This window comes from Gopherus evgoodei, chromosome 12 (genome assembly GCF_007399415.2).
Source record: "Gopherus evgoodei ecotype Sinaloan lineage chromosome 12, rGopEvg1_v1.p, whole genome shotgun sequence".
NCBI lineage: Eukaryota > Metazoa > Chordata > Testudines > Testudinidae > Gopherus > Gopherus evgoodei.
The window spans coordinates 31,257,703-31,278,151 of record NC_044333.1 but is presented as its reverse complement, the minus strand read 5'-3'; the positions used below and the strand labels follow the sequence as shown (position 1 = coordinate 31,278,151).

The window sequence follows — 20,449 nt, the reverse complement described above, 5'->3', positions numbered from 1 at the left end:
CTAAAAGAGGATATAAACCCAGTGACTCTTAAAAGTAGAATCTGAGTGTGCGAAAGCTATATTTTCCCTTTTGGTTAAGAAAAACATTATGCTATACAGAACATTGGAGGCCTTGGAAAACAATTTGTACAAATATGAACACGTGTGCATAGTGAGAGAGTAAAAGAGAATGAGATGTGGGGACATAAAAATGTGGATAGCATTTGTAATTTGCTGGATACTTTGTTGAAATAAAGTCAGGCAGAACTGTATCATCTCAAACTTTCTTTTGGTACTACAAGTAATGTAGAACATTTAACTGGGTCTGGCTAAAAGATCAATCACAGCAAAACTAATTTTTGCTTGGGAGTAGAGTTACCTTGTACGACACACCTTGTTCCCAAGTTTGTTTCTGTATGGGACCTGTCAGGCACATAAGGTTTTTCACCTGACTCAAAAGGAAAAAAATTGACATTTTAAAAAAAAGGTATTTCCTAGTATGCAAGAAATTTCAGTCACATGACCAAATAAGCTCTAAACAAGAAGCAAGACAAGCTCAGTCTGCTGCTTGAGGCAGTAACATTTTTCTTTCCATAACTGATGACCCTGTGACATATTGGGGAATTATATAAATAATAAATCAGGAGACGAAAAGAAACGAGAGACTCTTCATGGGCACATTTTTAGAAAAGATACACTATGAAAACTGATCAGCAGCAGAGGGAATACATCATATTTCTGCTTGTTTCTAGGCCACGTCTTAACTTTCTTCATCAACAAAAAAATCTACTGCTTGTATTGTATGGTCAGTCAAATGAAAAATGTACAGGGATTTTCTTGTGACTTTTTCACCTGCAAACTTATGTGAGATATCTGTACGGATGAGTGAATAATGCAGAACATCGTATTTGACAAATTTTGTATCTTTTTCCAGAAATTTTCTGATTGTCCAAACATTTTAAATTCTTAATTGATTATGTCAGTGAATATTTCTTGATCTGCGGATCCATCACAAACATTTCCTTGTGGACATTTTTATTCAAAATTTATGGTTACACAAGTCACGTGACATTGCATCCGAAAATGCTTGCAATGAAAAAAAAATGTCAATATGGTCCAAAGTTTCTTGTATTTCATCCAAAAAAACTGCAAGAACAAATAGAATATGTAGTTTAAGAGGATTTTTCCACCAACCAAGAGGCATCACCCTTTTGCTCCTGTGTACAGAAAACATGCATGGCACAGACACATTTTTCTTTAAAAATATATATATACACATACATATATATATTACATACATATTCTTTGGACAAACTCACAATTAAATTCTCTCTATATATATTGTAATTGTCTGATACCTTGCTGAGCTAGTGTACCCAAAACATCTTTCCACCTTATGATTCTGTCAGGTTTTGCAGTGTGCCATTACATCTACACGCTACTATTGCTACACCTTCAATAAACTTTGTTTAAACAAATTGTATGACAAATTTCAGATTTAACTAACTGAATTGTTTCTAACCTGACCTTCACTACTAAATTCTATTTATAATACATTTATAATTTGGTTACAAAGCAAAGCAAGGACCCAACAGGAAGGGCGAAGTAAACCTTCTCTGTTCTTATCGTTTGTCTGATAAATACAATAAAATTGATCATTATAAACACTCCTCACGACATCTTATGTCATTTTGAAGTGTATTTAATGGCTTAAAAGAAGCTTCAAATGGCTATACTCATTTACAGTACATGTCCACTATAGGTCAACTGCACATCAGACGGGGCACATTTAGAATGTATTTATGAGCTTGCAGTTGCTTTTTAAAACAAACAAAAAACTGATTGAAGGGGGTCAAGGGAATCAAAAGACTTCAGATAACAAAAGTTACCTTGCCATAAATATTTCAATAATCCTACACAAAAATGAGAGGTTAGAAAAAAGCTGATAGTTGTTAATACTGACAAGTGTCGTTCTCTTGACAATATCCACTAATTGAGAACCTAATGGTTTCTTGCTAGATTTGAGGTCTAATTCATAAATTAAAAATATACAATCTCCTCTAACAAACCCAGGAAAGTGGTAAGCAAAATAAGCCCAAACTATTTTGAAAGGACTTTTTTGCAGGGGAAAGGAGAGGAGAAATATTTTCAAACATCTGATCTTGATCTGTTAACATTTCTTTGAGTGAAGGACTAATTTTAATGGGCGGGGGGGGGGGAGAAATGTGTTTCAAACATGGATTTAAAGAAAGAAATGTGGTAGGTATACCTAGTTTAATGAAAAAGCCAATTTATTCTAAGTCTTCTGATGAGACAGACTGAATTTGGGGAGGCCTTTTACAATCACTAAGAGAAGAAAAAGGTTATTTGATTCATAGAATGAACAGCAATCCAGAAAGGTCTAAGTTGATCTAAACATGCTACAGATACTCTGAAGCAGCAGTTCCTTATTAAAACTGGAATGTGTTTGGTTTCAATGTATAATCCAATTTTGTTGTTTTGGTATGATTATGGATAGTATTGTTCATATTTTTGTTCGTACTGTTTTCTTTTGGGCTTTATTCCTCCACTGTGTTTACAAAACAGTCTTTTCTTTTAATCAGTCAAAATAAGTTGCTTCTAGGACAATATTTTTACTTTAAGATTGATCCACTGCAAGTTTCCTATCTTTGCTATGACTAAGTTGGAAACATGTTCCAGCATTGTTGATAGGGAACAAATAAAGGTCAAGAGAACAGCAACAGCCTTGATCTAAAACTCTTGAATTAAATCTTACATGGATAATGTTCCTCATTAGTTTCTCAGGCCATTTTATTGCTCAACATTTCAATTCCTTACTGTTATTTGAAAATGTTTGTGGTTTAAAAAATATCAACAGTTCTTCAGAAAACGAAGAGATGTACTTTTAACAGGACTATTGCCCTGTATGTATATTGTCACATATCTTTAACAATATAGAGGACCTTTTTTTTTTTTTTTTTTTAGATGCATAATTTAAACCAGGTTTTCACAATAGCTGCTGTTAAAGAGTTCTTTGGTGCACACACCCAGCAACTGTACATCCAAGCTTCATTCTCACTGGGAATTTCCTGTAGCCTCAGAATGTTCTTCATTCCCAGCATACTTGGCAGAAACAGGCCACACCCCTCAGCTATAGCAGCTAGCTTCCTCATTTTTCAAACATCTTACTTTACTTTAGCATTTCCCCATCAACTGGAATTTTTTCAGGGTATGATAATAAGCAACTCGCTCCTGACTTTCTGCTCTAATCCTCTCCATCTTGAATAATTTTTATTTTTTTTCCCCTTCTCCCACTCTTCTTCCATCCCTAATGCACTTTCATGCCAGTCCCTGTGCCTAGAACAGCCTCCCACTCCCTCTCTTCCTTCAATTCCACTTCTTTCTTAACATCTCCCAGTGTTGTTCTCCTTGCTGACTGTGCCTTAACACTCATCCCATTTATCATGTGCTTGATCTAGACTGTAAGCTATTTTGGACAAGGGTTTTGCAGTTTGCAAAGCAATGTGGCCAAAATTTTGAAGCTTGGGTGTCTGAAGTTAAGCAGATAAATCTATATCAAACAGTCTAAACAAGTGACTTGATTTTCAGTAGTACTGAGCATCCACAGCTCCCAGTGAAATCAGTGGATATTATAGTCACAAAAAAACTTCTGAAAATAAGGGTATTCAGAGACCTAAATATAGAGTTGTCATTCTTTAGGCACCCTGGTTAGAAAATGTGTTGGGGCTTCTTATTATGGTTCACTGCTCCAAAATCCATCCAGTAGGATTAGACCCTATCAGACTTCTTGCCATAACATCTGATGCACTCTCTAGAACAAGGGGGGGGGGGCGTGGAAATCAGTGAAGAAATGTATACATCAGAGCTCCCATGAACTGATGGAGAAGATATTGAAGGAGTAAAGATGGGTCAGGAAGGGATGCCCAGGAATAAGAATCAGGCCCAGACAAAGGTCAACTCACAGAGCCATTCACAGAGAGTATATGGTTATCTTCAGGGAGTGGAGCACTTTGTAGTGGTTGTAGAGGAAATATTGCCCTGAAGGCCAGATTTCAATCTGCCCCACAGCACATATGACCAGCTGTTCCACAAGGTCTGCTGCTATGCTGTCATGAACACGAGCTTATGACTGGCAGAATCAAGCAAGAGGTATGCTGAGTTATGTGGGGAAAATATGTATCCCAACAAAATTATCTGGCATAATAGCAAAGGAAATTGAGAAAATAACTTAAGAGTGGGTTTCATACAAAATATATATAATTTAATCCTGTTGTGAAACAGCTCTTTAAAAATGAAACAAACAATCTGGAACCCATTAGAGAATTTATGTTCCTGCAACCGATGTGCCTGGAGATAGTGACAAATTCATTATACAAATAAAATCCCACTGAAGAATTTGCTCTCTCCCCCATGAAAACGTAAGCAACACTGAGGTTTTTTTTTTCCTCCCCCTTGTAAGAGCGCTCTCATCTTAGAAGTCACACACACTAACTTTTAGAGCTCTGCACTGGTGTCCTAGAATTCACTAATATTGTAGCTGAAAATACAATGCACTAGTTCATATGTAAAAAGCGACAAAGAGTCCTGTGACACCTTATAGACTAACAAAAGTATTGGAGCATAAGCTTTCCTGACTAACATGGCTACCCCTCTGATACTAGTTCATATGGCTAGCCCACTCAGATGTGCTCCCATGAGTTAAACCCTTCCAGAGATAGTCGCTTAAAAGAATTATCTTCTGTAGAACCATAAACCTGAAACTCACTGCTCAGCACAGTTATAATTCCTGATCCAACCAGTGACCCTGGGAATTAAAATGTGATTTCTGAAAAACAGCATGCTCTGCATAGAAACCTTCGTGGCATCATGCTTATCTGAGACATTATACTTAACTGATACTGTAAATCAGGATAATTTTCCCCAAGACAATATCTCAAAAATTACAGGCTACGTTACTTGAAAACTTGGGAATTATATTTCAGTTTAGAATAGGTCAATAACATGTGCACTATAATGACATGGAAAAAAATCAAAGCAAAGGAACGTTTTATGCTAATAGTTTTTGCTTACAAGTGGATTCATGCTCTATTTTTACTAGAACTTTGCAACATTTTGTGAAGCCGCTAATAAAACTGTTCATTATAATCTAGGAAATGTGTGGAAAGAGACCTCTTTATCCAAGGCAGGGCTCAGTCAGTGTTCTTGGAATATTTATTTAGCCCACACAGAGAGATTGTTAACATTTGCCAAAGAATGTAGCTTTATACAGTAACTAGGTCAAACAGACAGCATATCAACTTTCAAAAAGTTAAAAATAATGCAAAAATGTTTAAGTTATATGGCCAAGACCTTGTCAGCTTTTAATTTAAATGGCTGCTGGAAACACTATACAAAATTGTACTTCATGAACTTTGAAAATGTAGATATTGCTAACATTGTCTTGCAAAGCAGCTAATTAAATAAAATTGGAGTTGACCTCTGAATGATTAATTCTCACTCACTTAAAAACTATAGAGGTTAGAGGCAATGAGCCTAACAGTCAAACTGTGGGTAGCTCTGAAACTACAGGGTCAGATTTTCAAAAGAGCAGAGCACACAACATCTCCTACTTTGTAACCTGAACAAAATGGTCAGATTTTCAAGGGGGCTCAGCTCATCCCCTAAACTTTCAAACTTTATGTAACAAACTCCACAGATAGCTGGGCATCTATATTATGGATCTCTTACGCGTATATTATTTAACATGTATATGAACTATGGCATATTCTTCAAAAATTGTACAAATGTGAATTAATTAATTCTCTGTATTAGCTATAGGTTCTGAAGTTTTTTTGTCATTAGTTAACCAAACCAGAAATACCTGCAAGCTGTCAATGAACAAAACTGAGGGCAGAATTTTCAAAGGCACCTAAGTTACTTGGAAGCACAAGAAGAAGAGGCAGACAAGAACTGAAGGGGAGACGACTGAGGGAGATAGAACAGAGAGGTCTGTAACCACTAGAGAACGTCCACCCTTCAGAACTTGAAATAGAACTCAGGATTTCTGAGTCACAACATTCTTCTCCTTTCAGCAAATGGATGGGAAACTTGCTGGCAGATCGGCTCTGGCCAGGTCTACACAAGTTAACATCAGCATACATCTGTCAAAAGTTACACTCAGGCACATGAACACTTAGCTGCTTGTGTACTCACCAAGAATGCTTGTGTTGATGTATAGCTCAGTGCACCAGGGGAAATATCCCAGCATGCCCTGTGCTGCCATCCTGTGCAATGCTTTTTGAAACATTTCTGCAATGGTTTGTGGGATAGTAGCGATTAACCCAAGGATTTCAGGGAACTAGAGGTCAAGTTCCCACCATGCCACTTTCTCCATCCCATAACATTGCCACGTGCCATAATTTTTTGCACTGTTTCCTTTCAACTTGTCTTTTATCTGACAGAAGCACAGATGCTGCAAAACTCAGCACAATTCTCATGTGCGTTACTGATGCAGGATGCTCGATTCTCCAGTATTTGCAGAGCTTGAGCGAGTACTGCTCGAATCAGGTTTGCGATGAGTAAGATGCAGAGATATTTGAGCACAATAACTGGATGCTGATGGACATAGCAAATAAATAAAATAAAAAAAATATTCCAGGTTGCTGCTGGCATTCCTGAAGCACTCCACATGGTGAAGCACTGCTTCTGGGCTCCAAAAAAAGAGCACAGATTGGTGTGATCACATCATAATGCAGGTTTGGGATGACAAGCAGTGGAATCAGAATTTTTAGATGTGAAAGGTTACAGTCCTGGAGCTGTGCAATGAGTTCACCCTAGTCCAACACAGTGACACCAAAATGAAAGCTGTACCTAACTAGAAGGAACACACCGGAATTTACAACACCAGATTGCTACCAGTCAGCGGACAATCATTCTGGAGTTGGAAAATCTACAGGAGGACTATTGTGAGCCAAGCATTTCAGGCCTTTAACCATCTCCAGCTACACAAGACTGTGATTCTCAGTAAGGTAGTGAGGAAATAGCACATGGATTTGCAGTAATGAGGCTCCCAAACTATGGTGGGTCAACAGATGGCACTCATATTGCTATTTTGGCACCGGCCTATCTTGCCACAGAGTGCATCAAAATGAAAGGGCTATTACTCTATGGTTATACAAGCATCAGTGGATCACCAGGGATGCTTTACTGATATGAATGCTGCCTGGTCAGGGAAGGTGCAGGATGCTCACATCTTTAAGAACACAGGACTTTCTGAAAAGCAGCGAGCAAAGATATTCTTTCACAACCAGCCGATTACCACTGGTTATGTTGAAATGTCAGTAGTGATTCTGGGGGACCCAGCCTAGCTCTTACTCCCCTAGCTGCTGAAGCCATACACTGGCCACGCAACAATGCCAAGGAAAGATTCAACTACCAGCTCAGCAAGTGCAGAATGACTGCTGAATGCGCTTTTGGTCGATCGAATGGATGCTGGTGTCATTTACACACTAGATTTGATCTTAGCCAGAAAAATATCCTGCTGGTTATAACTGCATGTTGTATATTGCATAGTATCTGTGAGGTGAAGGCGGAAAAGCTGCCACCAGGGTGGAAGAGCAAGGTGGGACGGCTGTCTGCTGGCTTTGAACAACCAGACGTAAAGGCTACTCGAAGAGCTGTGCAGCTAGGAGATGCTTTAAAGGAGTATTTTAACAGTCAACCACAGTAAAGTTTCAGTTTCTTTCATGAAATAAGTGTCTTGTATACTGCAGATTATATATTGCTTGGGTCTTTCCTTCCCACTATGAATTCTGAATTGCTTGGTGTACACATTTATAAATATGGTTAGATGTTTGGATCTTTGGTTAGGGACAAGGTTTTATCAACAGCAACATAAAAATTCCTATAATCAAAGTCCAGAAGTCCATATACAGTCCAAAATACAAGACTGCAAAGTGAAGCACAGAGAGTTATGATGCTCTAACATGATTAGTAGTTGGTATCAGTTCAGTTTTGGAGTGTTGGCTTTAAATTGAGATAGTGTGGGATAAATCTCATGTGAAAGCCAAAGGGAATACAGATCTAAGACTTTTTTAAAAAACCTTTACCACAAGATGTCACCTTTGTCCCATGCTATTGCTGGATATAAATTTCACTGATAGTGCAACCGTCTGGCAGTTAAATACTTCCTTCTCAGAAGATATTTAGGAATCCCTTATTTTTAATATAATTTGTAAATATTTCTCACTTCATTGTCCTATTACAGCCCAACCAATTTACTGATCCATAAAGGTGTTAAACTCTGTTAACAGTTCTTCCTGTTTGGAAAATCTGGAATATAAACTAACAGACACACTATCTACTCATGCCAGTTTTGGTGCACACATTTAACAGGTGCCAACTTAAACTAATGACCTTTAGAGCTCCTTTTCACATTCACCTTCTTATATTTGCATCTTTAAAGGGTACATAGTTTGTTTTCCAGAGAAATGCGTCTTTATATGGATTACTGTAACAAAATGGTGCCATTTTATGGGGAGACCAAGAAATCCTAGATCTGTATTGCCTATCCCTATATTCATGGGACAGATACTAAAGCGCAACTCATATTTAAAATCCGAGTCCAATCTGGTTACATTTGTTTTGCTCTGGTGCTTCAAAATAAGTAGCAACTGTGGCAGAAGTAATATTTACCAGAATATCCATATGCAAGAGGATCCATAGGATGTGAGAGATGTCTACATGGAAACAAGAGGTCTCCAATTCCACCACCTACATCCATCCAGCACTGCATCTAATAGTCATTATTAAAGTCATTTTGGAAGTAACATTTCTAACAAAAAAGACTAAAAATACAGCATTGATAACAAAAATGAATTCCTAACACATTGGCCAAATTTAGTCTTAGCATAACAGGCTCAACTCTCATTGACATCTATGGAAATTGCAACCGCTTACCCCACAGCTGGATTTGGTCTAATATACACTTTACTACAAAAAGTTAGTACTCTGTAAAACCAATGTTCACTTTAAAAAACAAAGAATTTTCCACATTTCACTCCTGTTTAGTCAAAGACACAATAAAAGTTACCTAGATTTTTCAGTCCTTTTTAAAAATGAGAATGCATTTAACTCCGTTAATATGTTATAATGATTGTTCACATATGACCAACACAGGTAGAAAAAGGTGGACAGAGTGACTTTTTAGGCATTTTGTAGCAAGTAATATGAATGTTTTCTAGACGCCTTATGCCCATGAATATCTAACAGAGAATGTCTTTTAATGGAAAGCATATTTTTCATTAGGCATGTAAATGTATATGAAACTAGGTGTAGTTATCAGCAGAAATCAGACAGTTTCCTATCTTGCCTTTATTATATATGCAATGTAACCATAACGAAGACCAGGTGCACAAATACTAGTTATTTTATACAACAGCAGCAAAACTGTCACTGTGGTCAGCAATGTAACAGATATATAAACTAGAAAAATTACAGTGTTGCAGAGGAAGGCCCCCTGAAGTAATTACTAAAGTTTATTTAGCAGAATATGCACCTTCTTTATTCTGAAGTTATTAGTGTTATGATTCATGTTGTACGATCACTCAGGCAACGTTTTAAATAACTTGCTTTCTTCAGAGACACATAGAAATTAGTTTGTTTCAATTTGTGACCTAGACTGAATATGAATTCATATCCAAAGGGAAACACCACATGTCATTAATCCACTGACCCAGCTTTGGTACCTGGAAACCCCTTACTTTCCCTTCATAACTTTGAGAGCTTCCACAAATTCTTAAATAGCAGTTTAAGCGGCAAATGCAGGATTTAACATTGTAAGCTCTAGAAACCAATTTCTTTCCACAAAAAGACAGACTTTATATGGTCAACTCTCCATACATAACTTCAAGTCCTCGGATACTGATGTTTTTTAAAAAGCCCCAATTCCTGGAGTTATTACATGATAATCTCCTATTCCTCACGCAAAGAAAAGCTTGAATTTTCAAACCCTGAAGGCTCCAAATTCAGAAGGAAAATAAAAAGAATCCCAATGTTTTTTAACCTTGTGATTTTAAGACATTATACATTTTGGAGGCTGGAAATATTGCTTACTAAACACCAGCAGATGTTATATGGCAGTGAGACAGATTTGTAGAAGACCTCAGCATCCAGCAGATCCCACTCTTCCCATTAATCCACCAAAAAGTGCATTGCGAGATTTGGCTGAGGGCCTCCTCTTTCAGATGATATACTCTAGCTCATCATTCTTACTCAGTAGTATAGTGGTGCATGGGGGGGAAGGCGGGAAACCTATTCCTCCTCAAAATAAACCACTATTAATGTTTTAAACTGTCTTTTGTATTTAAATCATAAACAGAGTAAGCTATACCACAGTGTGCATTACCGGCCTGCTGGTGCATTTTAAGTGTCTGAAGCATTCAGATTGTTGACTTGTGTTTCCCCACTTATCTTAGGCACGTATTAATAGGCTGGTGAAGCACCTTGCCTTGCCTTAATTATCACTAGTTATCGAACCCTCTCATTCAGTCCTAAACAAAATGTGACCAGAAATATACAAAATTAATCTAAAAACAACTAGGGCAGGATTTGCAAGAAAGCCTAAGGGAATTAGAAGCCCAAATACAAAGATAGTCTCAATAGATTCCTTTGGATGTTTAAAAAAAATAAGAGAGAGATAAGAATGTGATGATGTTAGAATCTGGACTCAAAGGAAAACATGGCAAAACCAAGTTGCGAAGGCTTCAGAAAGAAGCGTAGTTATGCAAGAGTTAAAACAGCCCACAGACAAATCCAAAGCATATTACTGGGCAGCAAATTTCAGGCCTGATACTACAAATCTTAATCACGCAGAGAACAGCATTCTTTTCCCCATCCAAAGAAAAGGAAATAGAGGAAAGTTTTAGTTCATTTAACTCATTGTTAATGACAGTGTGAGAATTCTTTCATCAAAATAAGTGAAAGGAACATATTCATTCCTTAGAGCTAATTAAATATTTTGTAGGGGCAAATCCAGGCACTCTCTCCAAACCCCAAGGCACCTTCCTGCAGTGAGGGGAGGCCCCAACCACAGAGCCCACTGGTTCTTAAACAGTGCCAGGCAAGGGGGCAGGGAGGAGGATAGAGACAGAACTCAGCTAGTCATGCAAGAGGGTCTGCACCCCATGTAAAACAGTCCTTCCGGGTGAGTTCTCTGGCCACTTCCTCCATCGGGAGGGAAAAAGGGGGCATAACAAAAACAGGGGCATCATCAGGAATTACTAGTGATTCCAATGCTCTTCAGAGCCTGGGAGAAAAATCAATCACCCTTTGTCCCCCATTTCACTTTTCAAGGGCCCAATCAATGCCCATTAATTGAATTGGACTTTGGATAGGGCTCTAAGGTCACAGGTGAGTTACCTCTACATATTGGACCACCTCAGGTTCATTATGTATTATGAATTGCAACTTTGGATTTCTCAACTTCCTAAGTACAATGCTGTGAAGCTTGGGAGTTTTTTGTTTTTTTATTTATTTATTTTGTTTTAATTTAAGTCTAACTATATGCAGAGAGTAAGTTACTCAAACAAATTACAGAAAAAGATAAAAATCCTCATAAACCCTATAATCTCTAACTTCCAAAGCAGGTGAATTAATGTATAGGCTGTTCAAGATTTATCTTCTTTACTCTCTGTACTTAAAAGAATATTTTAAAGTCATCTGCAGAACTTAAGATTTTGTTAAATCCTCATGAACTAGCATTTTCCTCCTTGGTATACTACAATAAAACCTGCTCTAGGATTTACAGATAATGGTTTTATACAATGAGAATAGCAGAAAGGAAGTTATAGGTACTAAATATTACTTGCATCCTAAGCAGTTTAGGCTAAGCATTTACACTCTTTTCTTCATATAATTAAGCTCATTGTAGGTGTGGATGTGTATAATTTTAAATTTTTGTACATGGCTGTGATGGAGGGTCTGGCCAAGAAATATGAATTATGAGCAGGTCTTCCAAAAAAAAAAAAAAAAAAAATCTTTACTGGGTTTTAACAAGAGGCCTATTTAAAACAAGAAACAACCAGAAAAGGGGATCTGAGCTGGAGCATAAGCATCTGAAAGGCAGCTATTAATCACTATTAGAGGGTTATTTGTGCCTTCCATGGTCCATTTTCTAATCTAGAAAGCAGTCAATCTAGACTCCATTGAGTATGTAAATAACCGGAGAAAATGGGTTTGGAAAGCAGGGGTAAGTGATCCAAGAACAGGGATCTTGATAACAGATACCTGGACACAGCAAAGGATTGTTCATATCTGGACATGGAAACTAACCCAGAGGAGGGGGCTTGAAAAATGGGTGCTGGGGATGGGAGGAAAAAAGTTTGTCTCTAGAAAGCAGCATAATGTTGACAGGCAGAGTGGTGAGAGAGGGGATTGCTTTCAAAGGCAGTAAATTATTTTCTGTAATTAGAGTGCCTTCTCTAGTTTAGTTTATGAGGCACGTAAACCTAGATATGCTAAACAAATGGTTTATTTCATTTTCATTCTATTTTCTCTGTTTTTAATCAAATCTAATTTTTGTTAAGATTACAGTTGTATGGGTAATTTCCATGCAGCTGTCCCCAAAGAAGAGAGAACCCTTTAACTTCTAAGTAGAGAGGGTGACAGGTAAAGAGTTTTTGGAACCTATATTCCCTACCCCCTTTAGTCTCAATCAAAGAGCATGAACAATTGTGTCCTATCCCAAAGAGCAGTGTTGCCACCAGGCAATGAGAGGTGAATACAAGCTGAAAGACCAAGGAGGAAACAAGAGTTGGAAGTCGTACTGGTCACCCTATCAAACTAGCACACCATAAAATTAGACACATTAGCAGGAAACCTAGTTAAATATTACCAAAAATCAAAGAGAATCTCATTCGCAGGACCAAGATACCTACTTGTTCCCATCAGGCCCAACAAATACTTCTCACTTACAAAGGAAAAAAAACAAACAGTCATGATAGGTGGCAAAACTATTGGTTCAGGAATACCTAACAGTCTTAAAAGAGGCACACATTCCAGATCTACTGAGAAGTAACAAGTGGAGTAACTTTCAATTCTTGATAGACACCATACCAAATCAAAGTAATCAACTATGAAAAGCAAGCAAACACTCCCATAACAAATTTCAGAGAAAGTCTTGGAGTAAACAGTACTATTCAAAAATAATGGACAATTTCATAGCATCTATACCAGCAGGATATAGGTAGGCCATCTCTATGGTTCCTCCAGGCAAGCAGCCTGTCAGTGGCCATACACAAAGCATCACAAGAAATAATTCTCCAAAAGGAATACATTTCTTATCTGGCTATCCACTTCCTGCGGGCACATTCTCTTAAAGGGACAAATGTTGGAGAAGGGAAGAAATCTAAAACTTTTGTTTTGCTTGCTCATATAATCCAACCACTCCATCCTACTTACTCTTCCCATTAGAGTATTAAAGGCTGTCAATACACTTCCCAGGATCTTATTAGTCTATGAGGCATTAGTAGTACTCTGGACGACATAAAAACAATATTAAAAAATAAAGTTAACCATTATCTGCTTATCTGAGTTAATATTGGTTGAGACATCTTTCTCAGCTTCCTTCAAGAAAACCAGATACCTCCTATGAACTGAAAAATGTTTATGTCTGGTCACCCCACTCCTGTCCCCTCTCAATAAAAAGAAATGCAGTTTTATGAGCACTTAATTGCTCATAGCAAAGTGCCTGCCACATTTTACTAGAGCATGGGTCCTAAGAAGTAAACATTAGATTTTAAATAAATACTTAGTATTTTGTTTGGTCTTGAGATCTGGCTGCCTTAATTATCTTAATTTCAGAACTGCAATCCCTAGCAGATTATTTTTAAAACCATCCTTACCTGTACAAAAGCTTAAGATTTTGGTAATGAAATCTTTAGCCATGGTAATTTTAATGACATTACCAGGCACAGCCAACCTCACCAAGTCAGACAGCCACTTAATGAAAGACATTCTTATCTTCAAATTCCACTTCTTCTGTAGTTTCCAGAATGTGCTTTTTTTCCATCTTTATTTTTCAACACCTTGTGGGTTTTACCATCTTTAATCAAGGAAGCTAAAATGTTCTCAGAATCCATAGCCCTCACCTCATTGTTTCATCTTAAGAAAAATTACCTATTGTAATATTATCTGTCTTATATTTTATGCACCCTTTTATGGATTAAATCCATGAACTTCTGAATCCGATTGTTTTCCCATGTTTTAAATCACACACAACCCCATTACTACCAGACTCTAAGATGCATCACTTATATAAAACTTTGCTACCTAATATCTCAAGCCATGGAATTCAGCTGAAATCACCTCATAAGCTGTAAACACTTTGCCATAATTTTGCAATTATTTTGCTTTCGAGAATAGTATTATAGAAATAAAGATCAGATTTTTAGAATTGCACATGTGCATAAGGTGCTTGTGCTATTACCATAACTGACCATAAGAGTGACCAGTTCAATTTATACATGCCCATTTTCCCATTCAAAATTCTAGAAATCTGGCCACAGATGTCGGCTTATCATCATTGGAGTTATAGCTCCAAATTCTTCACTGGTGAAACCATGAATATTTGAAATTGACAAATTTAAAGTAAACTAAAAGGATAATGAGCCAAAGAAGTACTCAGAGAAAACAAGCAAAAACAAAATCTTTAAACTGATCAAAGGAGGAACAACATATTTCAGCAAGCAACTTCCTTAAATTTAATAACTACAAAACATTTATTTGTTTCCCTTTCTGCTGAATGTAAATACACTCAGCAGCTAGAGTTAAAAATAAACACTATTGCACACAAAACTCACTTTGGTTTCCATATCCCATCTCGGCATGGAAGAATTCCTCTACCGGCTAGATTAAGGCAATGTCCATCCCTTCTTTAGAACCAGTTTAGATCTAAAATATTTTAGTATTTGCTGCTTGCTTGCTAACATCCCTTTAGGTAACTCCCAAGGATATCAGGAAGATTTTTTATAACCATGCTTTGTGAAAATATGCACACTAATGCATAGTAATAGGTATCCTATCTGAACAGTGCATTAGAAAATGGGCAGTTATTGATGTAAAGTAGCCTAAACAGATAGAAAAATGCTTTAAACAAAGGAATGAAAATGATCTTTTTAATCTGAATGTTTAGTAATTGAACTATTTAAAAACAAATACATTTCACATTTTCTTTCAGGTTCTATATTATCTCAATAGCAAAACCATCATTAGAGCTCAATAAAAGGGATAACAAACTACTAACTCTATTTAAAAGTAGATTTTTGTACCTTTCAGATAAAGAATGGCACACACGTTACTGACCAGAATTACTGTCAGGATTATTTTTTACTATTCCATTGTCTTTGCATCAGTGCAACTCACTCTTAAAATATAAACTGCTCACTCGCAAAACTGAGATTTACCAAGTTAAAAAATTAAGTTGTACAGATCAGAAATGTAATCATGGGAGACAAGCTGAGAGTTTTTCAATCACTATGGGGCTGCATCAATTTAAAGTCATGTTACATTAAAGAGAAAAACGTCCGGGAAAGTCTCCCAGTTGTCACTTTAGATTAGATTTGTTGTTGTTATCAGACTGTGCATTTTGTAGGCTTTTTTTTTACATTTTAAATATATTACCTAATGCAGGCACACAGTAACATGTAACATATGACTATCAGATTGCCCAGAGATTAGGAGTCTGTGCAAATTAACTTTAAAAAATTCACATCTGTTCTAGAAGCCTATTAACATATTAACATTAACTAATTACCTCAGAGTAATGTAACATACTGTGACTCAACCCAACTTTTTTTTTTAATACTGCTACATTTAATTTAACAGTTATAAAAAAATCAGTGATTTCTCTCATTTCGTCGATTCTAGCATGCAGAAGGCAAATGGAAAACCTCATTTACTACATCCAGATTCCAAGTCAAGCTCTGCATCTATCTTTGCACAAAGCTCTTGTTAAGCATCATGTAAGTGCCATCTTATAGACTCATAGACTCATAGACTCATAGACTCTAGGACTGGAAGGGACCTCGAGAGGTCATCGAGTCCAGTCCCCTGCCCTCATGGCAGGACCAAATACTGTCTAGACCATCCCTGATAGACATTTATCTAACCTACTCTTAAATATCTCCAGCGATGGAGATTCCACAACTTCCCTAGGCAATCTATTCCAGTGTTTAACTACCCTGACAGTTAGGAACTTTTTCCTAATGTCCAACCTAAATCTCCCTTGCTGCAGTTTAAGCCCATTGTTTCTTGTTCTATCATTAGAGGCTAACGTGAACAAGTTTTCTCCCTCCTCCTGATGACACCCTTTTAGATACCTGAAAACTGCTATCAGGTCCCCTCTCAGTCTTCTCTTGTGCTCGGCTATTCTCTAAACATAAAACTGCATAAATGAAACCTTCTGAGAGCAGCTCTCTCAAACTGGTAAAACTGGAAGTATTAAGTTCTGGTTGTAAATGTGTCCTATTTTGCTCCAAATACTATGATCTGCATTCTCATGATTGTATGACAAAAGGACAACAGAACTGTACTCAATATGCCCTGAGTGAGAAAGCCCCATAACCAAAACCTTAGTCTTGAATGCCTGGGAATCAGGGCTGGACACAAGTCAGAAAGGGAAGGAGGGAAAGGGGCTCCTACTTCATGGAAGAATCCTACTTCGTGATTATTCTTATTCACAGAAGACGGTTGAACATAAAGGACTAGGTTCTGATGCCCTTACTCCTGCTGAGTAGCATTTTGTTTCATTACTTTAATGGGACTACTTGTGCAGTAAGGCATTATCCGCTGTAGGCAATGGTGTAAGTATCAGGTCCATAAACCGGGGTATTCAGTAACCCACAGGCTCAGGCAGAAGATAGTAGTGCACAAGTAAAACTTCAAAAAGTGAAAAATTTTAGTTTGTGTCTCCACATTTTCTTACTGAACTCTGATTTATTACATTATCAGCACCTCTGACAATCAGTATAATAAGGAGAATTGTCTAACTATCACAAATGGATTCTTGAACATTATTATGTCCAATCACAATGCAGAATATTAACTCTCAAAAAGACAAATGTAGCAAAATCATTAAACACTTTGCTAGATATGATTATTTTCAAGCAAATACCCAAATTGTAAGAGAAATTACAGCACAGACGAATTGCTGAATGATCTAATTTATACATATGTGTCTGCTTGAAGTGTAAAACATATTAGATGATTTCCCCAGGAGTGTGTCTATTTGAATTGAATTTTTGAAACAATTCTGAAGTCTAATAGTAAAGCAATATGAGGGTAACCCTCCTGCCAGGTATTGCTGGCAGCAAAAAGAATCAGGTCCAAATATCTAGGAGTTCCTCTTGAAATTAACACACACTACCAGCTCAAGCTGCCACCCAGAAACTTGGAAAGAACTAGAGACCTTCCCTGGGCACCCTTAAGAGGCAATACTGAGTCTATATATAAAACAAGGAAACAACAAGAGGGGAAAGGAACATAGTATTCATTTGGGTAAACAAAACAATCAGTGATACTTTCATATGAATAATAAGTAAAGCATCCACCTCCATGCCATCTTTACAGTAGTCCTTGGCCTCAAACCCGCCAGACACTTTGCCCTTCCCCTCTGCTGCACCCCACTCACTGTTTGTTGTCAGTGGCTAGTGAAGTACCAGAGGCCAGGAATGCACTTAGGCAAGTCCATCTCCAGCCTGAAGGGCTTATTGTTGCTTGTTTTCCTTGGGAAGATACCTTGTCACCACGTCTGCGTCACTTCTAGTCACCATGTTGACTCTGCACCATCACAACTGCATGGTCTCTCACCATGATACTGCCTCTATGCCATCCCTTAATCCATAGCCTCTCTCACTGTTCTGTTGCCTCTAACAGTGATGCCCTCAGGTCCCTCTGGCTCATAAGTCCAGCTGTAGTGATTACTCCTCTAGATAGGAGCATCTGGTCACCATCTCTACAATGCCAGACCAAGGTCCTTACTAGAGTTCACTCAGCTCTGTCTTTACACTTTGGAGGGAGTTAAAAGGCATATAGGACCTAAAGGACCTTTGAGCAGAGTGTTTGCCACCAAGGATTTAATCCTCACCACAAAGTAGGAGCCCATTTCCACCAAGGCTTGCGTCCAGTCCTACTTACCAATCATTCAAGATTAAAGTTTTGGTTATGGTGACTCCTCTCTCGTGGCATATTAAGAACAGTTCTGTTGCTCTTTTGTCATACAACCATGAGAATGTTTCATTACCCCCATAACCAAAACTTAAATCTTAACCAAAATTTTCACACTGGGAGGATGAGTCAAAATATGCAAATAAGGTTTAACTCATTCTATCTTGTTCTCTGGTTCACCACTAGATGACCAAGGGGCAGGGCTGGGGCAGTCCAGCTGCCAGAGGAGCTGCTGGCATTCTGCTCCTTTCCCCACTGCCCCTCCCAGCAGGAAAAGAGCAGAACCCCCCAACCGCCCTTCCCCGTCCTTCCAGGGAGCTGCGTCTCTTCCGGCTCCGTCTGTATAGCAGCACCCCCTTCACAAGACAGGGCTGGGGTGGTACAGCCACCAGAGGAGCTGCCGGTGTTCTGCTCCTTTCCCCGCTGCGGTTTCCCAGGAACTGCAGCAGGGAAAGGCAGCAGAATGTAGGGCCACCCGAAGGCCCCACACCAGCAGCTCCTCCAGTGCAACTCTTGTACCACCCCCAGCCCTGCCTCCCCAGCGGGGCTGGCTGCTGTACTGCCAGAGGAGACCCTGCTTGAAATTGCTGGGGTGGTAGAGAAGTTGCAGGGGTGGGGCTGCCCAGCGGCTCCACGCTCTGCTCCTTTTGCCGCTGCAGTTACGAAGTCTCCAGCACAGCGGGAGGAGGACAGAGCACCCCACCCTCTCTGGGTAAAGGGTGTGGATCATGGGGAGGAGAAGGGGAGACCATGGGGGCTTCAGGCTGAGGAGGAGTCATGTGGAGGGTCACATGGTCCCCGTGGCATTCCCACCCCCTGTACTGGTAAGAAATGGATTCCACTTGCACCACTGCTGTTGATGCACTTTAATGCAGTATTCTTCAAACAGCGCTATGTTAAAGAACCTTTAGTGCACACCAGCAAGGTCTAAATCGACAAATTAAATCACATCTCTGTAGAACACATTACCCCAGCATGCAGACAAGCCTTTAGTTATCAGTCTCAGCAGAGAGGTCTAGATTTGAATGTGGACAGATACTAAATTATCCTTCAGCTCCTATATATAGTTCTTCTAATTCTCGGTTAAGGCATTATTGGGAAGGCCTTTGCTATGTGGAAGCTTACAGTTCATTGCTTTCTGTCTGGAGCCCATCGATACTAGAGATACGTAGAGGGCCAAAAATCTCCAGGGGCTGTTTTTCTGGTACCTTTTGACAAGCACTAAATTCATATACATTTCCAAAAGAAAAAAATACACAGTTTTCAAATTAATGAGTGATCTTTTTTAATAGATTCAAGCCCAAGGTGGTTATTTTAGGAGTGGACTAAATGTTTAAGATGACCACCATAAACAAGATGCCTTTTATTCTAAAGGGTGGCAGCCAGAATCAGCTATGTTTTAGCATACCATATCTTTAATCTAACACTGTAGTCCTAAATCTGTTCTGGTTTTAGAAATGCCTCCCAGTTATTTCAGTTTTATCAGTGAAGAAAATGAAATTAAAAAAATGTTTCATACTTAACACCAAACAGATCACTTTATCCCAAAAGACATGTTTAAATAATTCAGCTGTTAAAAAAAAAATCTTTAACTATAAATGTACTACAAAAGGAAATTAACACGGCCGTAGGAAAAGTAGATAACATTTTTCTAAACTTTTTGATATGCTACTTTTTAGAATTAAATCTAAAGTGAACTAATATTTTTAAATGAGACATTCAACACCCTTCAAATGATGTAGTAACATTTGTGCCCATTCTGGAATGCTTCAGAATTTTGGGTACAGAGAAATTTATCAAGACATTAAAAAACATTAGAATCTGTACAGAATCCTAGAATGGATACTTAAATAGGATTTAGCAACAAAAGAGCAAGTACTCGTTAACACCAAGTATAAATATGCAGCAGTTAGTTCCACCACAAACTTTGTCACAACATATCACAGCAAAATAACATTTCCTCCCCTTAACAACTTAAAAGTTTCCAGGGCTTTATCACCAAGCAGTCTGTTTGCATTCTCCAATACAAACTGACAATCTAGTGATGCAGTACATTCAAAATTCTCTGTAGTACTGACTGCCTGAAGCTGATGCTCCCTTGCTAAATGCAATGCAGTTCAATTAACAGCTCTTCAATATACAATTTAATTTTTCTTTCATCTTGATCCATGGCCCCGCTTGAGATAAGGAATGCCGGAATAGATGTACTTTGAATACTGAAGCAAGTCTTTATAAATAAATCTATCAA

The 20,449-nt window shown here is 38.1% G+C and overlaps 1 protein-coding gene across 8 annotated transcripts in view; it reads right to left on the bottom strand.

The window, feature by feature from the left end:
• Window positions 1–20,449, bottom strand: part of WWOX (WW domain containing oxidoreductase) — a 672,980-nt gene that overhangs the window by 585,571 nt on the left and 66,960 nt on the right. The gene's annotated exons all lie outside the window — the stretch shown is intronic.